The 17,367-nt window shown below is 41.0% G+C and overlaps 2 non-coding genes across 2 annotated transcripts; one reads left to right on the top strand and one right to left on the bottom strand.

Moving 5' to 3' along the window:
* Positions 1-1,154: 1,154 nt before the first annotated feature.
* On the bottom strand, positions 1,155-1,286 carry LOC115032854 (small nucleolar RNA SNORA17). The gene has a single exon (XR_003838513.1). It is a non-coding gene; the product is annotated as a small nucleolar RNA SNORA17 (small nucleolar RNA).
* Positions 1,287-5,486: 4,200 nt separating this feature from the next.
* Positions 5,487-5,618, top strand: LOC115032853 (small nucleolar RNA SNORA17). The gene has a single exon (XR_003838512.1). It is a non-coding gene; the product is annotated as a small nucleolar RNA SNORA17 (small nucleolar RNA).
* The last annotated feature ends 11,749 nt before the right edge of the window (positions 5,619-17,367 follow it).

The following is a 17,367-nucleotide window of genomic DNA, read 5'->3' as shown; positions in this document are numbered from 1 at the left end:
GATTGTCTGCTCACTGAGTATCCATACAGTATGGTAGGTGAGGGGTTCCTTTGAATTTCTTCTAAGGACTTTATTTCCATTCATGGAGATATAAAGTGGTTACTTTCATGAAGGGACTTCACTAAATAAGGGCTGTCTAAGTAACTGGTAAAATTCTTTCTGGATGTGAGACAGAATACTTATTTTTTATTATTAGATATTTTCTTTATTTATATTTCAAATGTTATCCCCTTTCTTGGATTCCTCTCTGAAAATCCCCTATCCTCCCCTCCCCTCCCCATACTCACGAATCCACCCACTCCCGCTTTCCTGTCCTGGCATTCCCCTACATTGGGGCATCAAGCTTTCTCAGGATCAAGGGTCTCTCCTCTCATTGATGACCGACAAAGACATCCTCTGCTACATATGCAGCTGGAGCCATGAGTCCCCACCATGTGTACCCTTTGGTTGGTGTTCGAGTCCCTGGGAGCTCTGCAGGTACTGGTTGGCTCATATTGTTGTTCCTCCTATGGGGCTGCAAGCTCCTTCAGCTCCTTCAGTCCTTTCTCTAGCTCCTTCAATAGGGACCCTGTGCTCAGTCCAATGGATGACAATAAACATCCAATTCTGCATTTGTCATGCACTGGCAGAGCCAATCCTACACAGCCCTCAGACATCAATTTATATCCTTGCAGCAGCCCAGACCAAGGATATCTCCTGATATTGAATGTTATCAGACCCCTGCTGCTGCAGGGCTATAGACCCTGATGTGGCTACCTAGGTGGTAGCTCAGGTCATTACCCTACCATGGTCCCATCTGGCATCACCAGCTACTCACATCAGGCTGTTCTTCACTACCGTTGACTCTCCAGTTCTGTCTCCCTTCATTGCACCTACATCCTTTAGTTTCTCTCTCTTCCATTTCTCCACCACTTACTTGTTCCTCTTAGTGGCACTCTGGGTCTCTGAGTATATGAGATCATCTCAGGAGTAGACTGAGGAGTGCTATGCCCTTCTTGTGTATTATGGCACTGAACAGGGGTCATCTAGGACATGGTCTGTCCCCTACCCTAGGCACAAGACTGTAAGGCACAAGACTGTGGTCACCTTAGGCTAATTCACTGTCCAGGCTGGAGACTGATTCCTGGTCCATCTTAAACTTGCTTTTTTCAGGGGATGTTAGGTTGCTAATCACTCTGATGTTCATGGGTCAGAACACTGAGCATAGACATAGTCACTCTCCTCTCTGCCACCTATTGACACACATATGACACAGCGGCCACACCTCCAAGGTCTCTAGGGGCAGTGAAGTTATTTTTATAAAAAAGGCAAATAGTCAATAGGTTGATTGGTTTAGAAGCAATAGATTTTTACTTCTACACAGTAGTCTGATATAGAAGCAAAGGAACAGATTTGAGGAGAAAGAACATTAAGAAGAGGATTATATTAATAAGCATGGATGCTAGCTGATCACTGGTTCAGAGTAGATGCTTGTGCCCCTCTGAAATTCTAACATTGAAACTGTCCCCCTTGGGAATAGTACTAGAATATCACACTTCAAGGTCACAACATGAAGCGAAGGTCTTTGTGGGGACCAAAGAGAGAGAGAAAGGTAAGGTAAATATGTCAAAGAGAGTTAAAAGCATAATTAAGTGTCAGAATAAATCCATGCTTTTGTATAGTTAATATAAACTAACAAAAAGAAGTGTTTGCCATTGATCTCCAAGGGGTTGGTTTGTTAGATTCCTGAAACACCTTTGCTTTTTGCCATATTTCATACTGCAGGTATGGATTTTTTTTTTTGACATATCAAGTAGATCCAGAACTTTCAGGAATGTCAATCATAAAAATAGTCTCATTTTTCTGTTGAGACTGCATTCTGTTTCATAGTAGAAAATATTAAAATCCTTGCCCTGGATTTCTACCCCACCTTTGTTATTGAGTTCCCGAATGAGTAATACACTCACAGCCTTTCTATTTACAAGATGCCTGAAGCAGCACAATAGCTGGGCAGCTGCTTACCCTCCGTGCTGTTGGAGTCTAGTTTCCTATTGATAACCCCAAGTTATTATTTACTATTTACTATGTTCCATCTGAGCTGCTCTTAACTCCAGTTGGCCAGCCTACATGGTCACGTTGCCATGCTACTTCTCCTTTCTTCTCTCATGTATGTTCGTTCTCCTCATGGTCCCAAGCCTGAAAACCTAAACCCACAGATGTTTCTTCTTCCCAGCTATTAGCTTATGACATCTTTATTTACCAATTACAGTTAACTAGAGGCAGGGTCACTTAGTGTCTATGTGGGAACCCTCTTCTCTGAGACAACCAATTTTGAGTGCCCAGATTAGCATCAGGCCAAATAATTATACTATTCATTTTGAAATTTCAGATACAGAGTTATGTTAACCCTGTCTATAAGTATTCTGTCAGCATCCACAATAGTGTCTGGGTTTGGTGATTGTATATGGGATGGATCTCCAGGTGGGGGAGTCTGTAGATGGTCTTTCCATCAGTCTCTGCTCCACACTTTGTCCCTGTATCTCCTCCCATGGGTATTTTGTTCCCCCTTATAAGAAGGACCAAAATATCCATACTTTGGTCTTCCTTCTTTTTGAGCTTCATTTGGTCTGTGAATTGTATCTTGGGTATCCCAAGCTTCTGGGCTAATATGCACATATCAGTGAGTGCATACCATGTGTGTTCTTTTGTAATTGGGCTACCTCACTCAGGATGATATCCTCCAGATCTATCCATTTGCCTAATAATTTCATAAATTCATTGTTTTTAATAGCTGAGTAGTACTCCATTGTGTAAATGTACCATATTTTCTGTATCCATTCCTTTGTTGAGGGACATCTGGGTTCTTTCTGGCTTTTGGCTATTATAAATAAGGCTGCTATGAACATAGTGGAGCATGTGTCCTTATTACATGTTGGAGCATCTTCTGGTATATGCCCAGGAGTGGTATAGCTGGGTCCTCTGGTAGTACTATGTCCAATTTTCTGAGGAACCACCAGACTGATTTCCAGAGTGGTTGTACCAGCTTGCAATCCCACCAGAAATGGAGGAATGTTCCCCTTTCTCTGCATCCTCACGAGCATCTGCTGTCACCTGAGTTTTTGATCTTAGCCATTCTGACTGGTATGAGGTGGAATCTCAGGGTTGTTTGGATTTGCATTTCCCTGATGACTAAGGATGTTGAGAATTTCTATTTTTTCATTGTCGATATTTATTTAAACTCCATATTTTATTTCCCCTACTCCCACCACTGTCCACCCTCTGACTATTCCACATCTCATACCTCCTTCCCACACCCCTGTCTCCACGTGGATGTCCCCACTCCCCACCCCACCTGACCTCTAAACTCCCTGGGGCTTCCAGTCTCTTTTTTTTTTAATTTAATTTTATTTGTAATTCATTTTTTACACTCCATATTCCATTTCACACCCCTCCCCATCCATCCTCTGACTGCTCTACATCCCACACCTCCTCCCTACAGTCCCCCAACTGACCCAGCTATACCACTATTGGGAATATACCCAAAAGTTGCCCCACCATGTCACAGGGGCACCTGTTCCACTATGTTCATAGTGGCCTTATTTGTGATAGCTAGAAGCTGAAAACAAGCTAGATGTCCCTTGAGAAAAGAATGGATACAGAAAATGTGGTTCATTTACACAATGGAATACTACTCAGGGATTAAGAATGAGGACATCCTACTAACCAGAACCCCGGAGCTCTTGTCTCTAGCTGCATATGTATCGAAAGATGGCCTAGTCGGCCATCAATGGAAAGAGAGGCCCGTTGGACTTGCAAACTTTACATGCCCCAATATAGGGGAATGCCAGGGCCAAAAGAATGGGAATGGGTGGGTAGGGAAGTGGGGGGCGCTATGGGGAACTTTTGGGATAGCATTGGAAATGTAATTGAGGAAAATATGTAATAAAAATATTAAAAAAAAAAAAAAGAATGAGGACATCCTGACTTTTGCAGGAAAATGGATGAACTAGAAAATATCATCCTGAGTGAGGTAACTCAGACCCAAAAGGACATGCATGGTATGTAATCACTAATAAATTGATATTAGCCCCCCAAAAAAAGAAAAAGGAAAAGAGAGAAAAGAAAAGAAAAGAAAAGAAAAGAAAAGAAAGGAAAGGAAAGGAAAGGAAAGGAAAGGAAAGGAAAGGAAAGGAAAGGAAAGGAAAGGAAAGGAAAGGAAAGGAAAGGAAAGGAAAGGAAAGGAAAGGAAAAGAAAAGAAAAGAAAAGAAAAGAAAAGAAAAGAAAAGAAAAGAAAAGAAAAGAAAAGAAAAGAAAAGAAAAGGCCCATACAGAACACACAAGATACAGTCAGCAAAAATCAAAAGGTTCAACAAGATGAAGTACCCAAGGGAAGACCCCTCAGTCTCACTTGGGAGAGAGAAGAAAGCAATCACAAGTGGGGAGGGAGGAGGAGGGAGGGAGGGGATTGGGAGAGAAAGTGGATAGGGTGAGGGGGCAGTGGGGGGTAGAGGGTAACCTGATCTGGTATTGGGTGAGAGAATAGGACTGAAGCCCTGAGAGCCAACAGGCAACCTAAGGAAATAGGAGGTTGCCCCCCCCCCCCCCCCGCAGGCACCTGGGAGGTGAAAAACTCCCAGGACTCATTGGGGGGGAACTTTGATGAAATGTCTGACAGTAGGGAGAGGGAACTTATAGAGCCCACCTCCAGCAGGAAGACAGGACATCAAGTAAGGAATGGCGTTGCCATCCCATAGTCACACCTCTGACCATAGTTGTTTCTGTCTGAAAGAATTGCAGGGATGAAAATTGAGAGGAGCCTGAGGAAAAGAATGTGCAAAGACAGGACCAAAGTGGGATCCAGCTCAAGGGGTGTCCCAAGGCCTGACACTATTACTGAGGCTATGGAGTGCTCACAAAAAGGGACCTATTATAACTGCCCTGTGAAAGACCCAACAAGCAGCTGAAGAGTCAGATGCAGATATTTGCACCCAACCAATGGACAGAAGAAGCTGACTCCTGTTGTTGAATTAGGGAAGACTGAAAGAAGCTGAGAAGGATGACCCTGTAGGAGGACCTGCAGTCTCAAGTAATCTGGACCCCCGAGATCTCTCAAACAATGGACCACCAAACAGGTAGCATCCCCCAGCTGATAGGAGGCCCCCAACATACATACAGTAGAGGACTCCTGGATCTGTTTTCATTCAGAGATGATGCACCTAACTCTCAAGACCTTCACTTCCTGTTGTGACCTTGGAGTGTGATTTTCTAGTACTATCCCCAAGGGGGACAGAGTTTCCATGTTAGGATTTCAGAGGGTTACAAGCATCTACTCTGAACCAGTGATCAGCTAGCATCCATGCTTATTAATATAATCATATTTTAATGTTTTTATCTCCTCAAATCAGTTCCTTTGCTTCTATATCAGACTACTGTGTAAAAGTAAATATCTGTTGCCTCTAAACCAATAGACCTATTGACTATTTGCCTTTCTTATAAAAATAAATTCACTGCCCCTAGAGGCTTTGCAGGTGTGTCCACTGTGTCATATGTGTGTCAATAGGTGGCAGAGAGGAGAGTGACTATGTCTATGCTCAGTGTTCTGACCCATGAACATCAGAGTGATTAGCAGCCTAATATTCCCTGAAAAAAAAGCAAGTCTAAGATGGACCAGGAGTCAGTCTCCAGAGGGCCTGGACAGGGAATTTGCCTAAGGTGACCACCAGTTTTGTGCCTTACAGGCCTAGGGTAAGGGACAGACCATGCCCTAGAAGACCTCTGTTCAGTGCCTTAATGCACAAGAAGGGCATAGCACTCCTCAGTCTACTCCTGAGATGATCTCATATACTCAGAGACCCAGAGTGCCACTAAGAGGAACAAGTAAGTGGTGGAGAAATGGAAAAGAGAGAAACTGAAGGATGTAGGTGCAATGAAGGGAGGCAAAACTGGAGACTCAAGGGTAGTGAGGAACAGCCTGATGTGAGTAGTTGGTGATGCCAGATGGGACCATGGTGGGGTAATGACCTGAGCTACCACCTAGCACCACATCTGGGTCTATAGCCCTGAAGCAGCAGGGGTCTGATAACATCAAATGTCAAGAGATATCCCTGGTCTGGGCTGCTACAAGGAGATAAATTGATGTCTCAGGGCTGTGTAGGGTTGGCTCTACATCATGGAAAATCTGGCCCTGGTGCATAAGAGCAAGAGAGTTGACACCTGCCCTCAGTCACCCGCAGTACTTGGGAGAACAGAAAGCAACCAAACACATTACAGAAGTTCTGTGTGAGCTGCCCTGAGGAGAGCTGAGCCTACCACTGGTCTTCCATGAGGTGGCATGGATTAGGAAGAGATATACTCCTCCCCTCTTGATCCTCACCACCAGTAGCAGATAAAAGACCTGGCCCTGGGATCGTGAGAGTGGGAGAACTGTCCCTGTCCCTTACTTACTGCAGTATACGGAAGAGTGGTTCCCACTACATCTCACCTGGGCAGCACAGTAGAGCTGGCCTTGGATGCAGAGATTGTAGGAGAGCCAGCCCAGATGGTATGAGCACAGCAGAGCTGATTTTGACTCTCGTCTGCTCTGTGGTGGTGCAGACAAGGGAAAGTTGGCCTCCTTACCTCCCTAGTCCCTCACCACCTCTGGCAGACTGAAAGTCTGACCCACATAGTCAAGAGAGTGAGTAAACTGACCCTGGTCCTCTCCTGCTACAGTACTTGAGAGGTCGGGCTTGCATCTCTCCTGGGCAGCACAGTAGAACTGGCCCTGATGGCATGTGTACAGTTGAGCCAGCCCAGAGGGCATGAAAGCAGGATAGTTGGCTCTGTCCCTTGCTGGTGACAGAACAAGAAAGCTTGTCCAGTGGTCTGTGTACAGGAAAGTTGGCAGGCTTTGAATTAGTCCACCCCAACATCTACTCCATGATGAACTGCTGGAGTACATGAAGCAACAGGTCTACAGATCCAAAACTACAAGATGCCATGACATGGGACAGCAACAGGATATGAGAGAGGAGACCCAGTAAGGGTCCAGTATTGATAGAGTCACAGAAGCCAGAGGCCTTGTACCAGACAAAGGCGTCATTGCAGTGAACATTTTCAAGCAAAGAAGTGTAGACAAAAAGGTCTACCGTGGGGGACACATTGGGTCACATTAGGGACTGAGGTCCATGATATGAAATACACAAAGAAACAATAAAAAGGTTTTTTTTAATAATAAATTAATAAATTTTCAAATGTTAAAGTAAAGAATTTAGAGAGAACATTATATTAGAAAACATACAGAGTACATCAACACTAAGTAGTCTATGCCCAGGGATCCTTGGGGAATATTTCACTCAGTTCAGATCATTAAACATTTATGCAACATTATGTGACGTCCAGAGAAAATTGCCAATAACGCTTTTATATTTTGCTTGTGTTTCTCCATTCAAAATTATTTTATTTTTTTTAAATCGTACATATTTATGCTGCATTCTATGCAGCTTGGACCCTTGACCCAGACTAGGGGTCACAGGGGGATAAAGAAAGAACAGATACACATACAGAAAAGCTGGGAGCAGACAGGTTATTCTTGCTTTAATGGAGCACACCCCACTAGGCAACAACTCAGAACTTTAGCATGTGTATTAGGTACAGCCTAGAGGAGGGGTTAAACACTCTCAGGAGGACATCTCTGTAGGAGAGCAGACTCAGGCTACAACCTGGGAAGAGGAAGCTGCAGTTGCTAGCTTTTGCACTCTGGCCAACCTTTCCTGAACATGGTGGCACACTGTCAACATGTCACTCAAACCAAAGGAAGGCTTTGCCCTCACTTGGAGTCTCATCTTAGGGGAAAGGCTTTAGCAGTTTCCCATGGTCTGAGGCCTTGGTCCTTGACATGGCTGTTCCCATGTCAACAATATGTATTCATTCAGGACTTCTGCTTCCTACACAATTATGAGTACAGCATAATAACTTAATACATGTAAACAACAGGCAAAATATATGTGATAATCTCACATTAGAACAATTTATGTATGTGCACAGATTTTATTTTGGAACAAGAAGAGGTGGGTTATTCTTAATAGAATATAAATACGGCTGGTCGTTGATTGAAGTGAGAGGCAGAAACAGTCTCCAGGAAGGTTGTAGAGAAATAACTACAGGAAAAGCAATAAGGAGACACTTAGCCGATGAGCATCTTTCTCTAGACTTTTCTCTACATTTATGTGTTGTCCCTGCTTGCTGGATTACATTTTCTGTGGCATTCTGACACTCTCCTCAGACCATACCCCTGAGCCTCCTACAGCAAACAAAATAACTCTTCTAACATAACAAGACGCATAAAGAATATGATGCAGAAGGAAGGCCAGTGTCTGCAAGGAGCGACAGTGAATGCCAAGGCCCGAAGGTTTACAAATTGCTTCCCAGAGTGGGTATCCCAGCAATTTTCACTCACTTTGAAGGTTTCTCAAGGGCAAAGAATGTTTTTCCTCCTAACATCAGCCCTGCTTGCAGCAGGAGTACAGTGTACTGTGTATATCCAGACACTAAAGCTAATACAGAGCACTGTGTATATCCAGACACCAAAGCTAATAAAGCAAACCTGATAAGAGCGGGTTCAGAATTGAATCTCTTCCAAATTATCTTGTTCTCTCCACTGGGGGTGAAGTGTTCAGTTCACATTCGCAAACTGCACATTGAGGACTCATTGGCAAAAAATGAAATAAAAATAAAAATAAGTGGATGGCTTTATATGAAGAACAGAAGACTGAAACTTAAAGAGAAACCTTCATAACGAGCTAGATTGGTTTTTTTCCTTCATCCACTTGAAAGATAGAAAGTATGTGACTTGGCCCTGTCTGGTCATTTCAAAATTTTGTAAACCACCTCCATAAGGAAGGGCAATAAAGACACCCAAGTAGCTAATGTCACTGCAGCTCAGGAAAGAATACACTGAACGACAATTCCAAAGTAAATGTTACTGTTGTTTGTGCAGTGGTCCCTGTCACTCTTTGCCATTCACAGAGAGCTACCGTATATAGACAATCATGTTAAAGCAGACTGCACTCTTCTTCAGCAAATACTGAGAAATTAAAGTTGCTCTGAGTTCAACTTATCTTGGGAAATACAGCTACAGCTGAGTGATAACTGTCAGATGACTGAAACTCCATGTATTAGCACACATTTCTGTTAGAGAATCCTTGAGCAAAATGGAACACCCAGGGAATCCAGAACTTCACCAACTGAACATAAGCATCTACGTCACAAATTCCAGTATGCATTAGAGATGGTACATTATGCCACCACCCAGGAAAATCTTTCTAGCTGTTTCTTTTCCTTAGGAACTACACATGAAATATTCTTTCTCCTTTCTCCTAAAGGAGAAAGTTGAAGTTGATAAAACTGGTTGATGTTGGCAATTTTCTTGAAAAGATGCTATGATTGCCTCCTACAATTTGTAGATTCACCATTAGCTAAGAAAATGCCAAATGAAATGTATAGCAAATGCTACTTTTCAAATGAAAGATTGGAAAATATTTAAAAGTTCAAAATTGTAATTATTGGTGAAGGCTTAGGAAAACAAGCATCCTGATGTGGTGAACTGGGGAAGCAGGAATGCTGACGTTCATGGAGATCCTATACAGATGACACTCATTCCAAAAACATTGTTCTTAGTATCTTACCTACAGGAAAATGTTGTTCCATGGACAATGTCTGCTGTTAAGAGATCATTTATAATCACAAAACAATTGTTTTAGAACTAGACATTCTAGGATAAAGTATGAACTCTTTAATGGTTTGGATTTAAGATAAGATAAGTAGATGTGTTATTTTCCTACCTGTGGCAAAATAAGTAGATTTCTTTGGAAACTTATGAAATGTAGTAACATAAATGTCCACAAAATGAAACAGAAAGGAAGGAGAGAGGAAAAGAAGTGGGAAACAAGAAGGATGGATGGAGAGAGGAATGGTGGGATGGAGAGAGGTGTGGTGGGATGGAGGGGTGGTGGAATGGAGAGAGGGACAGTGGGATGGAGGGATGGGGAGAGGGATGGTGGAATGGAGAGATGGTGACATGGAAGGATGGTGGGTGGAATGGAGGGAAGAATGGAGAAATAGAGGGATGGAGGGATGGTAGGATGGAAGGATGTCAGGAGGGAAGGACATCCTGAACAAGTTCATCAAATCTTAGACTTTCTTCCCCAAAGCATAATGTGTCTTCAAAAATTTTTATTCCTCCTTCAGTTGAAAGTGTATGACAGAAGATGATTTGAACCAAACAGTTCATTCACAACAGACACAGAATTAGAGACTTGTATCAGGGTAAAAGATAGAGATCCCAGGTCTTCCCATTTTTATGCCCAAACCATACTGCACAAATCTGGCCCTCCCTACATTTCTCTTCTGCAGAAATACTCCATATCTACCTAAATATGTGTATACCTATCTACACCCCACCTACTTAATATCAACTGGGTTCTTTACCTTGGGTCAACTTTGTTATATACCTTTCTCTCTCTTCCATCCCCGCTTCTGTAAATCCAGCTTCTATGGAGCCACAATTGAGGGCTCCCAAGATTAAAAATTAAACTATATCTATTGCAATGCTATGAATATATCCAAAGAACTCTAAATCAACAGATCCTAAAGATACCTGTGCATCCATCTTTCTTGCTCCTGTATTCATAATAGCCAAGTTACAGAGTAAACCTAAATCTCCATTAACATGTGAGTTGATAAATAAAATATGGTATGTTTGCATAATGATGTTCTATTAAGGTACAAGTAGAAAATTGTGTAAATTCATAGAAAATTGATAAATATGGAGACCATCATATTAAGGTAAATAAGCTAGGTTCAGAACAACAAATAACACATAATAACAAATAATAATTTTTTTTCTCATCTGTGGATACTAGATCTTTATACATACATAAAATTATGTTATGTGTGTACATATAGAAGGAAGGTCTAGAAAAGGAAGAAGACCAATGAGAGTTGGGGGATGGAAGAAGAAAAAGAAAAAGATGAAGGTACTGTTTAATATGGTCAAGTACGAGATACACTTGAAAGAAAATGTATTCATGAAATCCAGAACTATGTACAAAATAGACATCAGTAAAAATTTTAAAGCACTATGAACAATAATGAAAAATTTGGGGAAACAGAAATTGTACTTGTGAAAGCATATGATGGAGCCATTGCAATTATCTGTTATCCTACTGTGCTACATGAGCTGATGTGCAGTAAATAGACTAAAATGGGGACATGAGAGGAATAGGAGAGAAGCAGTGTACTAAAGTTCTGGGATAACTATTTACATTGTGGATGTTGTGAACAGTGAGAAGTGCAAGGCCATGGCACCGCCAGCCACAGGTCTGGTAAGGTCTTGCTTCTCACCTCGTGCACGGCAAATTGATTCTCCATCCTCAGACAGTGAGCAAATCAAGGCAGTCCTCTCGATCCTATGATACAGATACATCATTCTTCTCTGCCACCCTCATGTTCTGGTTGGTCCCCAAAGGCCCAACTCTCAGCATTTGAATTTATTTTTCAATATGTCAGTTGTGAGAAGAGGGACATAAGAATGCAGATCATAACACCGGGATTACATGAATTAGCTGCCATATGATAAACCCTGTGTGTGGTCTACATGAATGAGGATATGAGTGATGCTCAGATGAACAGAGATTTGATTTGCCATTTTACTGTGTGTCTCCAAGAATGGAGCAATAACATTAACCACTGTTTCTTTTATATGTAACATACTATATTATGTTGTTTGACTTTTTATTTCTCCCTCCTATAATCTCCAACGTACAAGAAGAAAACTTGCCTTAGTCTGAGAGACTAAGCTCTTTCTTGAAAGTCATGAAACTACCAAATGGCAAAACAGGACTAGAATCCTGCCTTAAGCCAAAAGTCTATCCAGTATGTATCTCCTCCCTCATCTGACTTATTTTAATAATCTATCTATCACGAATATACATCCTGACTGATTTTTTTCATTTTCTATTCTTATTAGCTTGTTAATTTGAAAGAAACATGTGTGCACATAGAGTTTTGGCTCTGCGGGGTGCTCAGATTCTCTGTCTACTGGAGAAATGCCCACATTGTCAGCCAGTGCTGCAGGTGTGGTAAGAATTTAATAATGCATATTACTTGGCTCAGTAGCACATCTTGCAGTTTATTTAAAATCATGCATTCATCCTGCAACCAAATTTCATTTAGCCTTTTCTCCCTGCATCTTACTTTGGGCTTACATTCACCAATAACTTTCTCTGCTAACTTTTTCTGGCCTTATCTGAAATTCTTCCAGTACTTTGATTCTTTTCTATATATTTTCCTACATAAACTTCATGCTTTTTATGCCAGTTGTGCCAGAATTGCACACAATATTCTAACACAGCCTATTCTTCATGAGAGAGTAGATCTAAGAAAATGTCAAGAACTATTTTGAGTAAATGCTTGGATTGCAGCTCAGCATTGCAAATGGTCACTTATTTTGAACAGGTAAAGATAAAATTAACTGTAAAAATGCAGTTATCTGTTGATTTCACTTTACTTTGTGTCTCATCAGTAAGAGCCTGGAAAGACTTGAAATCTGAAATGAGATAAACTGACAAATGGTAGGAGGGATACACACACCTGATGGTGTGGATTGGAGCAGAAGTAATATTGTCCTGGGGCCACAGCTCCAGCCGCAATTTTTCTGGTCTAAGCGAAAGTAGCTGATTAAGGCTGGAGGAGAACAGATTTCATAGTCCATTTCAGTGCTATGACATTGAGAGCCTATTTCTTCAGCCCTCTTAATTATTCCATAATCTACTTAATATTCAGTTACAAACCTCCTTGTTTTGATTTTTGAGACAGGGTCTCATTTAGTAACCCAAGCTAATCTAGAATTCAGTCAGTAGCCCAAGCTGGCCTAAAATTCATGGTAATACTGACTGCTCCCTTCCCCAGGGCTAGGCTTATATACATGAGCTACCATGCCCAGCCCTTTATAATTAAACCACACACACACACACACACACACACACACAAATGTATTCAAATTTTTCAAATGAAGGTTTTAACTCTACATGTACCTCTTAATGATGAATGTGGAGAACATGTGCAATTGTTTAAATCCAGTTCATCCTTCACGTTCTTCACTATGTTTGCTTCAAAACTCAGTGTGAAAACAACCAACAAAAACCTTCTGTATTTAGAAATTTGTTTTTCTTTTCCAAAAGATGTGCATGTCACAGGAAAAGCTCTCCCTAATAAACAGAACCACTTGGAAGACTTTCTAAATCTATGTTGAGCTGGAGTAGGAGAGACACCATTCAGACTTGGAAGTGGCAGAGAGGAAGTGCAATGCAGAGGGATCTTTCATTGCTCTTAAGGTGGTTTCTTGTCTTCTGAATACACAATGAGAATGCTGTCAGAACAGTACCGTGTATCAATGTCCCTTTAGAGGCACACGTGTCCTCCACACAGTCACCGGAGAGTCAAGGCCATTTGGATGACAGAATCTTAAGCAACATTGCCCTCACGGTGCCCATAAGCACCGTGGAAACAGATTATACAACAACTCAGTTAAGATCACAAAAATAAACATTCTTCCAGGTGTGTAACAACTGTCATCAAGCTGCCACCAAACCTAGTGTAACCCCTTCTAAGTTTCATTACCATTATTAGCAGTTGCAACATTATAAAACATAGATTTTTTTCAGCTTTAGTGATGTTTCCCACCAGTAATTCAGTAAAGTTTTTCCTTAACATGAGCTATAGCATTCTGTAATATAAAACATCCATTAATGCTTACATGAGATGATTCTCAATATTGTATGTATCCTTCCCATCAAATGAAACAGCAGTCTAGCTGTCTAACTACACCTTGATTTTAAAAGGTGAATTACAAAAAGGAACACCAATTATTCCTAGATGGCTCAATCCACACATAAAGAAATGCAGAAATATACAAGTGGCATCTTTGATGACAAAGGAAAGACAAAACACACAAACAAGGTTGAAATAGGCACTAACTTGCTAACTGTTTCTCAGGCCTGTTGTTTATTGTAACTTACTCCAATTTGGTTCCAAATACTTTCTCCTCCCTTGAATATTGTGGTCTATATGTCTGCATTCATATGGTGAAATCTAGGAATCAGAGCAAATGGGACTTTTTGGGAACTTCTTAGATTTATGTCATGTGGGTGTGGACCTCATAATGGGGATTTGTGAAATTGCTTGTCACTAATAAGATGGTGCCATTTCCAAAAAGCAAGCTCTTTGGAGACATTTGAGTTCTGCTGGTATCTTGACCTGGGACAGCCAGAGACAGCCGGCATCCAGACTAATGAACAACAAGTCAGGTTGTTCAAGCTTTGCCCAATCAGTGGTATTTTGATAATGGCCCAAACAGATTGTTGTTTGCTGAGAGACCTTGCTCTGGTAATAGTCACTAATAGTCACTGTCAGCAGCAAGGGGAAGGGAAAAGAAGTAGACAGTAGAAAATGACAGACAGCAGAGGAATTTGCTTCTCTTGGGAGTTCAACACTCAGCAACAACAAGTCTGTATCACCAGGAGCATTCCTAATCCCTAATGAGCACAATTTAATCACTTAAATATTTGTAGACACAGTCTTGTGATGGACAGGACTGACTTGCTCCTCTCTGCCTGCAAACCACACGACCATGTGGTCAGAACCTCTGAAATACCAAGATGTAGATTTCCATCTGTTAAAACCTGCTTCCTCCGCTCATCTCTGACCCTCATGAATAAAACAAGTAGTAGAAGACACAGATGTGGGAGTGTGTTCCGGGGTGATTATGAATGACCTCAAATTAGAGCTACACAATAAGAAAGGAGCTTTCTGCCTTAAGAGCACTGTGAATCCTGTGCAAACCATTGTTTCGTTATTGCAATTTAGTAAAATCTTCAAATAACAAGAGGAAGAATTGGATTCAGCTCTGTGTCGGCATTATTTGCATCACTGGTCAGAAAATAGGATTTGTGCATTAACCTTGTGGCAAGTTTTAAAATAATTCTAGCAACCTATGCATGCCTACACTTAAAATATTCTGAAATTCTGCCATCTTGTGGGAATTTAGAAATTTTGAAATTAGGTTCAAACTTCCACGTGCCTCATAATTTACCATGTTTTTGCAGCTGTGACCCTGAATGACCAGTCGAAAAGGACAAATCCACAGAGAAAACTTGTTTGCATTTTTCCTCTCATCCCATACTTCATAGAAAGGAAAATTTGCATTACACTTACCATCATTGATTTAAACAAAACACATAGGTAATTTGAAATCATTTATACCTAGAAAAAATTTTGGAGAAGTTGTAACATTCCCCTCTCATCTTTTAACCATGGACTCTTGCAGGCCTATTTTAGAACTGATGGTCCCACTGACCAATTAGCCTTTTTATTTTTTATGTAGTATAATAACTCAAAAGTAATAATACACTTTTATATTATTTTCATGAGCATTTCACTCCTTTTCATTGTTCTCTCACCCGGTATTATAATCAGCATCCTATTATTCTCCATGTTTTATCCAGGTGCTATCCTTTGCATCAGTCTGTTTTTTTATCTGGCTGAGCATTACGTAGCATCCATATCACTTTACATGCAGATCAGCATTATGTCTATTTCAGGTGTTTCTTCTCCAAAGTCTGTGTAGCAAATGCACTGAGAGCAACAATCTGTAGGTCACATTGCATGCCATTTCTGATGAGTGACCTTGACACAAAGAGTCTATCCCATAGTGTAGGAAGAATCTTCAAAGGGTGGACAGAAGGCAGAACTTGTGCCTAGTCAAACTATAACATGAGTCTGTACTGTCTCATCAAGTAGTTTTTGGTGGAGAGTTCCCAAAAAAACACTGACATAAAACCATAGTAAGTCCATTTTGAAGGGTTCACTACTCAAAAATAAGCATAATGGTGATAAGAGATGGAACACAGAGGTTTAAGGGACATCATTAAAAGTGACACTGGAATTTTAATAGTTAATAAGTGTCTCCCAAGGTCTACATAAAGACTTGCTCTCCAATGTGACATCCAACTTGGGATCCTGCTATCCCACCCTTTGAGACCGCCTTGACTCCTTTCTCATTTTTCTCTCTGGACCAGAGGTGAGCAGGCCCTGTGCCCCCTGTGCCCTGTGCCCTCAATCTTGAACCTCTGGAATCATGAGCCAAAATGAACCTTTTCTTTTTATAAGTTAATTATCTCAGAAACTTTTTAATTATAATGAGAAGCTTACCATTGGGATTTAGAATTGAAAAATGCCTATGCACTCATTCTGGAAAGGTATTGACTTCATATTAGCTGCCAAAAGTGTAAATAATTTAATGTAAAAGTTGGCAAAAGTTCTTCTGTTAAACACAGTATTCTACCCCTTCATTTTAAGGCTATTGATATAGTTAGTAATCACTCTTCTAGGTAGCCTAATATAATTTTAAAGTCAACTTAAATTTGTCTTAAAAAATAATATAGTATTTGATGAGATAAGTTGCCAAACTGTATGTAACATAACTAAACTAATAATAACATGAACATGCATAATCTGAATCCTAAACCAGAAGCCCAGATATAGAAGAGAAGAGAAATGTTAGCAGAACTTTAAAATAGTCATCAAGAGCCTAGGTGATTACAAAAATAATTCACTACATGCCTAGAATTAGAGTAGCTAGGTCATGTTGTAGGAATTTCCATAGAAGCAATAAGAATGTTGGGCAGTAGTAAGGCACTCCTTTGATCTCTTCACTCAGAAGGCAGAGGCAGCTAGATCTCTGAGTTCAAGGTCAGCCTGGCCTACAGAGCAAGTTACAGGATAGTATGGGCTATACAGAGAAACCCTGTTTCGAAAGAAAGAAAGAAAGAAAGAAAGAAAGAAAGAAAGAAAGAGAGAGAGAGAGAGAGAGAGAGAGAGAGAGAGAGAGAGAGAGAGAGGGGGGGAGGGAGGGAGGGAGGGAGGGAGGGAGGGAGGGAGGGAGGGAGGAAGGAAGGAAGGAAGGAAGGAAGGAAGGAAGGAAGGAAGAAAAGCAAATACACTCTATCCCATTTCTTAACATGCTCTGATTCATGTAACAATTAAGTCACAGAAGGGCTCCTTCACCTTAAATAACTTGCTAACTACTCCCCTTTTGTAGTAATAAAATACAAGACAGAATTGGCTTAAAGGGTGAAAAGGTTGCTTTGATCTCATATCTTCAGTTGAGTCCAAGTTCACTTAGTCCTTCCATTGGGCCTGTAGAGTAGGACACCATAAGGATGCTTTCAGTTCTATAAACAGTTCATCCACAAAAGGATGAGAGGGGCAAGACTGCAGTCCTAACATTCTTTTCAAAGGCATGTCTCCAATGGCCTAACCATTTCTTAAAACTTGTTTCTGTCTTCTAA

Source organism: Mus caroli, unplaced genomic scaffold (assembly GCF_978045245.1).
Source record: "Mus caroli unplaced genomic scaffold, Mus_caroli_1 scaffold_14, whole genome shotgun sequence".
Classification (NCBI taxonomy): domain Eukaryota; kingdom Metazoa; phylum Chordata; class Mammalia; order Rodentia; family Muridae; genus Mus; species Mus caroli.
This window is presented reverse-complemented; position numbering and strand designations above follow the sequence as displayed.